This window comes from Tubulanus polymorphus, chromosome 3 (assembly GCF_964204645.1).
Source record: "Tubulanus polymorphus chromosome 3, tnTubPoly1.2, whole genome shotgun sequence".
NCBI lineage: Eukaryota > Metazoa > Nemertea > Palaeonemertea > Tubulaniformes > Tubulanidae > Tubulanus > Tubulanus polymorphus.
In genome coordinates, this window is record NC_134027.1 from 118,163 (window position 1) to 130,922 (window position 12,760).

The 12,760-nt window shown below is 40.9% G+C and overlaps 1 non-coding gene across 1 annotated transcript; it reads left to right on the forward strand.

Moving 5' to 3' along the window:
* Nucleotides 1-8,779: 8,779 nt before the first annotated feature.
* Nucleotides 8,780-8,851, forward strand: Trnap-ugg (transfer RNA proline (anticodon UGG)). Its single transcript has one exon. It is a non-coding gene; the product is annotated as a tRNA-Pro (tRNA).
* Nucleotides 8,852-12,760: the final 3,909 nt, after the last annotated feature.

The following is a 12,760-nucleotide window of genomic DNA, read 5'->3' on the forward strand; positions in this document are numbered from 1 at the left end:
AGGAGAGGTTTTCAATGGATTTATTTTTAGCCATAGAAAATGACATCAATTTTCCAAGTGAAAACCCTGTCGTTTATTTGAGGTTCTCTAGAAGTTTCTACGTCACAAAAAGCAGCGATCGAATTTTATTTTCCGTATTTTGGTTATTTATCAAGGTAAAAATTGTAATAGTGAAATATAACATATCGGGTTTATCTCTACTTAGGAATAAAACTGGAATTCTAGTCACTGTCGCTGCCGCATTTTCGTTGTAACATTCACGTAGGACTGTACCTTTTAGGTCAATCTATAGATTGCGCATGAGTGGTCTGTGTAGGGATTATTCCGGCTCGCATTGAGCACGATCTGTGACACGACCATAGTTTTATGTTCCCATCTTTTAGCTGAAAATGCTGTTGGAGTTATATCAAATTACAACATAAATCTAACATTGAAATAACGAGGTTCATTTATTGTTAGTCTGTTTCTGAGGTGAAGTTTAATTCAATGAATTATGATGAATCCATCTTTAGCTCAATAGAGAAGTCAAACATAAGGAGTTTTCGTTTAACGGACAGTGTGTCACAATGTGTCACAATGTGTTACAATGTGTCACAATGTGTTACAGTGTGTTAACCGCCTATTCATTTATCCAACTTGCAATTGAAAAAATTACTAAGAATTTCATGTAACAATTCTGAACTGTTTGAAGAAAGAAGGGCGATATGAGGAAGTGGATGGTGACGTATGAGTCTGCGCATTGCTCTACTGTGAAGTACTGCAATCATTGTACTGCTGCGAGGCGGTAATTCACAGACGAAATATCAACTATTAGAAGTCATTTCATGTTATACTGAACATCAAATCCATCCAATTTACCATCATAACGGTCGACTCTATGAGGATATTTATGTAATCTTTATGCGTTTACAGTTGACACCTACAGCGTTTATTGTAACACGCGATAATTTACTGCTTCTCATTCGCTTCCGAAATGCGATTATATTCATTCTTTAATACACTAATAATCCGCTGAAACGACGAATTATTTTCATATTTATAGCGCCGAAACGTCGGTCATTTGGTGGCTTCGGGAACCGTTAAATAACATCAGGCAGACGTGACAAGATACCGATATCAACCTTCTCGATTGCCAGGGTATCGTTTACCTCGACTGCCAGAGGTCGAAAGCTTAAGTGAACCATACACGCAGTTGAACAGTTCTCCGGCTCTTAAGTAAAAATTTTGTTTATTTTCAATTGATGGTTTTTAATAAAATGATAAATTTAGAACTTATAAAAGTCTCCGACAGAATCCAGGAATAATATTCAGGGACATTTATTTGACCACCAAAAGAGGCATCTTCTAGATTAGCCTCACTGGGGCATAGGAATAACCTAGAACATAGGAATAATTCGACATTCAGATAGATACGTTTTGAAAAGTTTTTTTTTAAACATTTTGTCGTTGTTTTGTGAATTAGAATTTTCATTCGGTTTATTTTATTCCCTGTAAAAACTATAAATCAATTATTCTTTGGTTCATAAAACCTCGATCGTGATGACAATCTTCATTTCTACATCGAAATAACGTTTAACAATCTGAAGAAATAAAAATATTTCATTCGCTGGAAAAATTAATGTCATTTGCTGTATAAGGGTCAATGAGTTTGCGTCATAAAACTAAAACCTATTATCAAATAGTGATACGACTGGTTGTCTCAGTGGAGCGAATAAACCACTGCAGTGAAAATGATAGCTTTTCAAAGAAGTTTTATCTAGTGACGTCATCACAACTGTATAATCAAACCGACCAAAAACCTCATCAATTCTTTATCCGGACGACCTCTAAATCTTCGCCGCCGCCGCCGCGAATCAAACCACATAAATTAAATCTAGCCGCAGATTGAGCGCTGAAGACGCCACAATTTATTTCTAGCAATCAACGATTGAAGTCGATTCGATATAAATCAAGTATCTAAAGCACGGTACATATACACAGTTATATCACCCCCTCTCCCCCTCCCCTCCTCCCTCCTCTCACCTCCCCTCTCCCCTCTCACCTCCCCTCTCCCCTCCTCTCCCCCTCTCCTCTCACCTCCCCTCTCCCCTCCTCTCCCCCTCTCCTCTCACCTCCCCTCTCCCCTCCTCTCCCCCTCACCTCTCCCCAAACACACGGTTATATAACCCCCCTCTCACCTCCCCTCTCCCCTCCTATCCCCCTCTCCTCTCCCCAAACACACAGTTATATCACCCCCCTCTCACCTCCCCTCTCCCCTCCTATCCCCCTCTCCTCTCCCCAAACACACAGTTATATAACCCCCCTCTCACCTCCCCTCTCCCCTCCTATCCCCCTCTCCTCTCCCCAAACACACAGTTAAATAACCCCCTCTCACCTCCCCTCTCACCCCCCTCTCCCTTCCTCTCCCCCTCTCCTCTCCTCTCCTCTCCCCCTCTCCTCTCCCCTCCTCTCCCCCTCTCCTCCCCCCAAACACACAGTTATATAACCCCCATCTCACCTCCCCTCCTCTCCCCCTCTCCTCCCACCAAACACACAGTTATATAACCCCCCTCTCCCCTCCCCTCTCCCTCCCCTCTCCCCTCCTCCCCCCTCTCCTCCCCCCATACACACAGTTATATAACCCCCCTCTCACCTCCCCTCTCCCTTCCTCTCACCTCTCCATACACACAGTTATATAACCCCCATCTCACCTCCCCTCTCCCCTCCTCTCCCCCTCTCCTCCCCCCAAACACACAGTTATATCACCCCCCTCTCACCTCCCCTCTCCCCTCCTCCCCCCTCTCCTCCCCCCATACACACAGTTATATAACCCCCCTCTCACCTCCCCTCTCCCTCTCCTCTCACCTCTCCATACACACAGTTATATAACCCCCCTCTCACCTCCCCTCTCCCTTCCTCTCACCTCTCCATACACACAGTTATATAACCCCTCTCACCTCCCTCTCCTCTCCCCAAACACACAGTTATATAACCCCCCTCTCACCTCCCCTCTCCCCCTCTTCTCCCCCATATACACAGTTATATAACCCCCATCTCCCCTGTTCTCTCCCCTCTTCTCCCAAAACACACAATTTTATAACCCCCCTCTCCTCTCCCTCTCCTCTCCCCAAACACACAGCTATATCACCCCCTCTCCCCTCTCCTATCCCCAAACACACAGTTACATAACCTCCCTCTCCCCCTTCTCTCTCCCCAAACACACAGTTATATAACCCCCTCTCCGGTACACAGTTCGATAAACAATCACATCATCACCTGATCCCCATTTGGAGTGAACAATTATTCTAATAGCTCTAATGACTCAAGAGTCCTTGCAGTGAATGACTTCAATCGTCATGGTTGATCAAAACATTTTCTTACGTATTTACGATTTGTCATTTTTAATGCAATATGTCAGTCAGTTCGGCTCCGAGGGGGGGGGGTATTTCAAACTCTACGAAAACCGCTGCGGGCAACAAAAAACATACTACAAACTGTAAACTATTGAATTACGTATTTTAAGGTGTTTATTTGTTAAATCTAACCGATTAAAACCGATCGTTCGGAAAAACAGAAAAAAGCTGAAAATATCCCTGACGATTCTCGCTGATCAGACAGTATCAAATATCAGGTCGGTATTTGATGGCGAAGATACGAGAGCCACTTGACATTATCATCGGGGGATATATAAGTGAAGATAGTTTCAGTGCACAGGGGTTTCAGGGTGTAGTTTGTATCAGGCGAGTTGAAGATATGAATCCAAAACAATTCTTACCCAATACGCCATCCGTACATTAACAAAACGTAAACTATTTACTGAATCGTGGCAGATATAAAGGTGCGAAACACTTAAATATTGCCGAATTTATTTACCTCGGTTACTTTGCATATGGCGCGCGTAACTTGCCTCGAGGCTCGCGAAATTCCGGTAAAACCTAAATTCAATGATAATTCTATATCTAAGTGTATTAAGTGTTTTCCTGATGTTGTGGTACACGGCGCTATGCGTTAGAAAATCAACATCGAAATTGAACTTCCAGGAAAATTAGTTCCACATTCATTCATTCATTGATGAAAGTGAACTAATTTCGGCCTAAGCGAACCCAATTCGCAATCTGTGGAAACGTGGAAGTGGAACCGTGGAACTGTGGAGCTGTGTGTTCGTCTACTTGTTTCGTAATAATCTAAAAGACACACGAAACGGAACCACCAGAGAACCATCCCGTGACAAACGTTTAGGGGCGCTCCGGTATAGAATCGTCCCGAGAATACCGTTTTCCGGTGGAGAATCCCTACTAGAATCACCCTAAGAACCCCCACCACGCACGAGACTCCCTGCAATCTCCAAGTTAATTATCTCTAAAAAATGGACGTCATAACGGAAAACATTCCTAACGCATAACTGTACTAATTCTTACTATAATATTTACAACATTTTACCGTAGAAACAAATGGAATAACAGATGATCTGCGCCACCCGTGGAGAATATGAGAATAATACATCGACTGCAGTGAAAACAGTAGACTCAGGCATTTATACAATAACTTGTTTATAAACCACAGTTAGAACACCTTAAACAATACTTATTGCACCTGACACTCGAGTTTATGACGGCCTAAATGAGATAAGTAAGGATTATCAGTTTACTCTCAGAGTTAGTTAGTGCTATTGTGTTTTTAGTTTAGACAATATATAACAATTTACAAGAACCAGCTCTTTGAAGCCTTCGACGAATTAAAAAAAGAATTGGTTTTTTTTTCAGTATTTACTAAAGGTATTCTAAACGTTGGTTGCCAAGCTACGGAGGCATTTTCAGCGTGTGCTGGGGGGGGGGAGGCAAGTGGGGCCTGGGGCTGAGGGAGGCTCTTGGTTGGGACTGGTCTGGTGGTGGAAGTAAGATATTCCTTTAACGCCCGAATATCTGCGAGAGGAGAGTCTCCTGTGACCGGTCACTTTTTTTTACACTAAATGCTCTTATTTATCGTTCTCTGAGTTTGAGCGGAACTCAGGCGCATCAGGAGGAGTCCGGGTACTCAAATTACTCGCATTAATTTAGAAGGTAGTGAGTGCTCAATATGGCGTTGAATTCTCAATATCAACTGTTTGACTCTGAGTCTTAGCGTTATCATTAATAGAGGACACGCCGAGAACTCAAACTTCTTTAAGCAGTTTGTTTCGCTAATTGTAGCTAGAGGCAGAATACATCCAACCAACCCAACGGCAACAATCATCAACTTTTATTGTTCGCCAATTTTAGACGAACATCTCGTTTTATTTGTCGCGATTTGTTATCGGTAAAATTACATTATGAAAACTATCTCTCTCCAGACCGTCACTCGCCCGCGCGCGCGCGCACTGCAGCAATATCCTACTTAGTCATTTTTAACTACTTTTTAAGGATCGTCTGAAACGAACTTGAGGCGAAATTCTGACGCATTTTATTGGATAATTACATTTTGACAGCTCTTTCTGCCCGGATTCCGCATTAACTTCAATTATTAATTAATATCCGTCTAAAATACTACAGATTTCTCGAACGGTTTCCCAGGAAATAACTGTCACCGTTTGTTAACGAATGTTCCGATCCTTTTAACAGCTTACCGGTCATTTCTTGGCCGGATATGGCAGAAATTATCAGTTATTTTTTATCAAATAAATTTTCCATTGAAACAGACGCCATCTTTAATATGAAAATTGCCACTTTTTAAGGCCTTTCGCTGCATGAACCAGTTATTCGTGTTATATAATCAAACAGTTTTAGATATTGTTAGGAAAATACACTAATTGTTTTTATTCTGGCAGTTATAGGCTGTTATAGATTTTCGATCAGTTAGCCATATCTGATCACATACGTTATTTATTTTTGCCATCATGAAAAAAATACGGCAAGGTTATGAATAAAGTTTTGAAGTTTATAACAAAACATCACAATGATAACTATCGATGAAACATTCTCGTGACGACAGAATAAAATCATCCTAAACTAAAAATAAAGAGTTTGAAATGTTTTCTAAAGCTGGTAGGTAATTCGACTGGTCATCTTCAGGAAAAGAGATTTTCTTGACAATGATACATTTTTTTCACAAACGGGTGACTCGAACTTCAGTCGTTACGACACACAAGCGGTATTGTGTCTGTCGTCTCTGTATCTGACTACGAATCTGCTAATCAAATTTATAGTTATAATTTGATTCCGCCTTGACTACGCTAGAATCTTAATGAATTGCGATTGATGACAAATCTAGATGTAGATGTACACTATATAGACGAGGAGGGGGTATCGACAATACTCATAATGTCTGAATATCCATTAAACATTCACCCAGTTCCTCTGGGTGGTCTCAAAATCGAATAAAGATATGGATATAGTTTGGAATATTTTGAGCTTATTAAAGTTCATATCAAATGATTTAACCCTTGAGCTAAATCTAAGCCGAGAAGTGCAGACTCAGAACTCAGAACCCAGTTTAAATCATCAAATATAGTTTGGATCAGTTGATTTCATATGTTTTGACACGAAAGCCAAATCTAAGCCGAGAAGTGAAAAGAACTGGGTTCAGAAAAATACGATACAAAATTATGTTTCGATTTCTACTGAAACCTTCAAATCGATTGTATGAACATTTTGTTAAGAACATTCTCTAGATTTGCGACTTAAGGCCATAAAAACATCCATAACCAACACATCGATCCTTCACACGTCTTTACACAGAATCACAAATACAACGATTTTTAATACTGCGAAAATTAACTACAAAATCACGATCGAAAATTGTAGAAAGTGTTTAATACGAGATTGTGGAGACTGTGACCAACTGAATGTGTTTGAATAAAGACAATTAACAAATATCACTGACAGAAGACACGAGACTGTAATGCATCAGTAACAGCAGCAGCAGCAGCAGCTTTTTCATTACTGGTGACTCATAATCAGTATGTCTCTTATAGCTTCCCGTGTCCCATCAGGTAAACATTCACATCCTCCACATTTACAACAAAATCTGTGAAAATATTTTGATACTTTGAAATCTTCGAAAGTCGAGTCGACATTTATCGTTTAGTTTTGACAGTGAAACTGAACAAAGCTCCGGTCTTCAATCTGTATAAACTGTGGAACTAGGCTAAACGTACTTAATCAGGTCTGAGTTTAAGTCCCGTACTGAGTCAGAATGGTTGCCATTTACTTCTGTCTGCGAATATATCGAATTGCCGAGATGTTATATTGGTGATTGTTCTGTTATATCGGATCCAGTTCGACAGTTGAAATTTGACTCTTTTTGAATCAATACTGAAAACCAATGATTGAATGAATCGATCTATTTCATAATATTGATAATAATTATAATAATAATTATAATAATAATTATTATAATAATAATGATAAGCTCACTGTGTTTTAACGGTGATTCTTTTTTTATAAATGTCACGTGGACACAGCAGTAAACAATAGCGAGGATCTCCGGACGAATGGAAACATTAAAACACGTAGCATCCATGAATACGTGTATATCAGCAGTAGATTCAGTGAGCAGGTCGCTTTATACTGAATCATTCACCAGAAAATCATCACTGATTATAACATCAATATTTCTCTTGAAGACAAGAAACGTTTCAAGTTGGTTGAATGGAGAACACAGTGTTGTTGTTAAGGTTAGGGGGGGGGGGTATTATTAATATGAGCTCACTGATTCCCCCCTCTCCCCCCCTCATCCTTGCCGCCGCGGCAACACCTTTGACAAGTACCAGCGCGTTGCTGGGTTTAATTATAACGGGTTCAATCAACTGGAAAAATGATTTGCTCCACACTGTCTCAGTGTGTCGCGCGATGTCTAAGATGATGTCGTTACCGAACTGGAGTCGCTGATTATTATATCGAATCGGAATATGACTTAATTAACCGCGTGCGCGCGCACGCATGCGGCGGCGGAAATACACAGAGTTCAAGGTTATTTCAACCGTGAAATCTACATTCTAATGTCACTTGTTTCATTGAACGATATCATCTCAAATCGCAATCTCGAATCTCAATCTAAATGTCAAATCTTTGCGCTAAGCAGAAATTACTGATTTATGAGTCGGTATTTTCAAATATTTGCTGAAACCGATCCGGACGGTTTTTATTGCTAATTAGTTTAATCTAACGGCCGCAGTCGATTTTAAATCAAAAGATTTTTTCACCACGTGACTTTTACAACGGAAATTTTATGACTTTGTAATCCGAGTGATGCGAGTATGCCATAGAAACGGCTCAATCTCAAATTGAAATTAAATTCGTTTTTTTTTCAAACTGGCCTCAACTAGTTTAACTATAAGATTATTGTAATAAATGGTCATGTTAATTTAGCACAAACATCTGTCAGAAATAACATGTTTTTTAATCAATAGCTGATTGAGACATGTGTTTCGCATGAAACCCTACGAATACAGTGGCCTGTTGGTCTAGAGGATTTTCTACATGCAAACTGTCTAAAAAAAAGTGAAATTGTATCATAAGAAAAATCATTACAAAAATCATTTCAACCTTTCAAAAAATGCCCAAAATTCTCGTTATCTTTGTTACTTGTTGGGTATCGCTATTACTGATGTCGGGGTCGGAAAGGAGAGGGTTAAAACTGAGGGTGTTTCTATATTAACTGTAAAAGCGACCGAATCTATCTACTAGATTTTAGTTACATTACAAACACAGCAGTTTTATCAATTCCTACTCATATATCTATCGATTATGGTGACAGATTTTTGTGTTTTATAAATACAGTAACTCGATTATGCCAACCAGATAGGTCGTCGTGTTACCATATCGGCCTGTTGGTCTAGTGGTATGATTCTCGCTTTGGGTGCGAGAGGCCCCGGGTTCGAATCCCGGACAGGCCCCGTGATATTTTTGATGTCACTTTATGCGTGAATGACTTTTTGCCAATTCGTCCTCCCCTCTCTCCCAACCTCCCTCTCTACCTCCCTCCCTCTCTCCCTCTCCCTTCTTCTCTTCTCTCTCTCTCTATCTGTGGTGATATATAAATTTGTGAATCTCATGAATAAATACTGTGCACTGTTCACACTTTCATTGAATTGCAAAATACATACTACAACAGACCGCACGAACTACAGCTAGCGTTCTGTGCCGGGAAATTAAGTGCTTTGTATTTGTTTTGGTATTTCCAGAGTAATGACAGACAGTGAAATAAACGGGCGAGCGAGAGGGGGTATGAGGGGAGGAGGGGGGGGGGTGCGACCGTCACTGGAATCGAGCATCAATTATTGTATGTATATATCACGGATATCCAGCAGCAGTGAATACATCACATTACACTGTGTGGATCTCCCGCTTCAATATCGCATCGGTGAACGACTCGATATTCTGTGAAAGGGAGGTAGAAATGGAGGAAATTTTGGGAGGTCAGAGATAGCGTAATTGAGGGGTTCATAAAAACCTGGAAGGGAAGAGAGTGGGAGATAGAGAAGGGAGAGAGGGTGAGTGAAGAGAGAGAGAGAGTTGGTTCAGGGTGAGAGAGAAGAGAGGAGGAGAATGAGGTATGAAGGAGGGTTGTATATTTGCCCCCAGGTTGACTCAGTGTAACTATATCTACTGCAGTGATCTCTAGCCGGGTGTATGAATTTTTTATTCACGACAGGCGCATCATTGAATTTGCATGCATGATACCTAAAGCAAGAAGAAATAAGGCAATTACAGAATGGCTGTTATCATGTATGGGCGATGGCATAACTCTGGCTTGTCATCACCTATCTTATTTCCGGAATAATCAACTGTACTTCTTTAATCTGAGCGAAGTTTCTGTGTTCAGTGAGAGCGGAGAGAGAAGAGAGAGAGAGAGAGAGAGGAGAGAGGAGAGAGTAGAGAAGAGAGAGGAGAGAAGAGAGAGGGATGATTTCCATACTCGCACACTGACACACGCGCTGCTAATAAACTTATTCATCACGATTCGCATGAAAGAATAGATTGATGAACACTAGCAGCAGATCACAACCACCGCAGTCGCCTAGCAACACAATAATACTTTATTACGTCAAAGATGATGAGATGCCGAGAGATGATGACGGTCGGTTGTAGAATCCCAGACCAGCATCATCAAGCCCGATATCAGAATCCAAGACCAGCATCATCCAGCCCCGATATCAGAATCCCAGACCAGCATCATCCAGCCCCGATATCAGAATCCCAGACCAGCATCATCCAGCCCCGATATCAGAATCCCAGACCAGCATCATCCAGCCCCGATATCAGAATCCCAGACCAGCATCATCCAGCCCCGATATCAGAATCCCAGACCAGCATCATCCAGCCCCGATATCAGAATCCCAGACCAGCATCATCCAGCCCCGATATCAGAATCCCAGACCAGCATCATCCAGCCCCGATATCAGAATCCCAGACCAGCATCATCCAGCCCCGATATCAGAATCCCAGACCAGCATCATCCAGCCCCGATATCAGAATCCCAGACCAGCATCATCCAGCCCCGATATCAGAATCCCAGACCAGCATCATCCAGCCCCGATATCAGAATCCCAGACCAGCATCATCCAGCCCGTAACTCTCCCAGCGGTAACGTATCTATAAACAATCACATTTTCAATTATGTTTGTTTAAGTTTAAAAAAATGTTTACCAGAAAAAGGCCCAAAGTATCAAATGAACAAAGTAAATAAAACTCTCTTATTATCCACGGTGGCCTCTTACACGACATGGATGGAATATCTCTCACTCACTGTTCATCCATCATAACCACCTACCCGACCGTTTAATCCGCTATTTAATAGTTATTCTTGTTCCATTATGTTTTTGATTTAATCGCAGACAGGTGATGAAAGTCCGACAGAGTGTTCTCTGATTGATCGTCCTCGTCTCTCCACCCCGTCACCCCCGTCACCCCCGGGGTCGGCAGAATCTTCGTAAAGACGATTATTATTGAATTGAATTATTGTTTTACGTCTCTAGACGAGAAACAAAAACGATTAAAACATCTCACGAGGTTAATCCGTTAATCCGTTAATAACACGAATCTTTATGAATAATAGAATCAGTATTTACTGGTTAATCAGAGGGTGGTATTGAATTCTCGCCCTCTCGCCCTCTACCTTTCCCCGTCGATCGGGATAAGCCGTTTTTATAATTACAGATATTTGCACCTGTTTTATGAACAGGACAACATCAAACATCGATGCGCAGAAAGATTATCCGGAATAAAAATTCTCAAGCTTCTGCAGCTGTGGCCATCATCGTTTCATCGTCGCAAACTCGTTATCAAATAACGCGCATCTCGATTAAAAATAAGCAGTGTTTATCGCGTTTCATTATTGAGTTTTCAGCTCGGCCTATACACGATCTGAAACCCGGCTGGAATCTAAGCGGGTGGTTTTGGGACTACTACCTTCCTATTGAGGTCGCGGTCCTTATTGTTAAGACCGAATTTGTCGCCGCAAATTTGAAAACATCTTGATGGGAAATGGTTATCATTTTGCATCCTTTACGCGGCTGCTTTGTCTCAACCCATCATTTTTTATCGGAACCTCGGAACCTGCCTGAAACATTTTCTTTGAACGTGAGAAGGGTTCTATTGGTTGGCTTCGCGAAACTGGAACCAAACCAAAGACTTTTCGACCGATGAGACTTTCACAATTTAAAGATCAATACCGAGTCCAGTCCAGCATGCCGTCGAATAGTTTTCATCTTACAACATTTAACCGTTAATTATGAAGACATATGAAGGCGAGTGAATTTGAAGTAGTTACAAATATCAGGATTAGAATCGAATCGAGCAGTTTGAATTCATTATATTTAACAGGACAGATGCGACTGATATGTGAATAGAAGTGACTGTCCCCGATGAGTGCGCTCTTGAGGATCAGTCAAACTTTAAAGTACAACTTCAAACGGTCGGATAAGGTCAACTACTTCCTAATCCACGAGTAGAGAATCATCTGGTATTATATTTAAATCTCAGTTTATATCACCATTATAATAAATACTCCAGGCGTATCTCATATTCTAGATGTATTAATCTGATAGTATTCGGATTAAAGGATTATTGATTTGAGATATCCCTGAAGGCGATATTTTCACGGATATCAACATCAAGTCGGCTGAAGATCGATAGTTATAACATTGTATCTACACGTGGATTCTGGACACAACAACTGTGGAGCCCCCTACCGGCCCATAACGAATATATATATTAGGATGTCTTAGCGTAGGGGAGTAGATATACAGCGATACCCATGGACCATAGTGCGGTTTTCTCCGCTATCACGATCTCCACCCTACAGGGCTCAAGGCCTCGAGGGTCGATTTAAATGGCAGATTTAGGCAGTTCTCAGTTAACATTTGACCTTTCAGTTAGAAAATCGCAAATTCTAACTCTGCTGTCGAAGTGGAACCGGGGGTCTTGGGGAGTTTACAGAATTGAACAGGAATTGAGAATTATACAATATATTCAAATTGATTGTGAATTCAATTTTCATTTCAGTTAACCTAAAATCTTCTGAAATTACTATGGAAAAAACAAAATGGCCGCCAACATAAATATCAATACTATACCGATGTGTTTATTGTAATATGAATAAACGATTTGAATTGAATTTATATCATTTAAAGATAAATAGATGTCGCTGATGATGTATTCTAATATATGTAATTATAGCGACGAGTGAAGCATGGTTGTGTCGCTGCTATAATCGCTTAATACTAGTCAATGATGAATGCGATGTCAGCTGATCCCAAGGGCCGATCGTAATTCATTTGCAGACTAACAACAACCTACAGTCT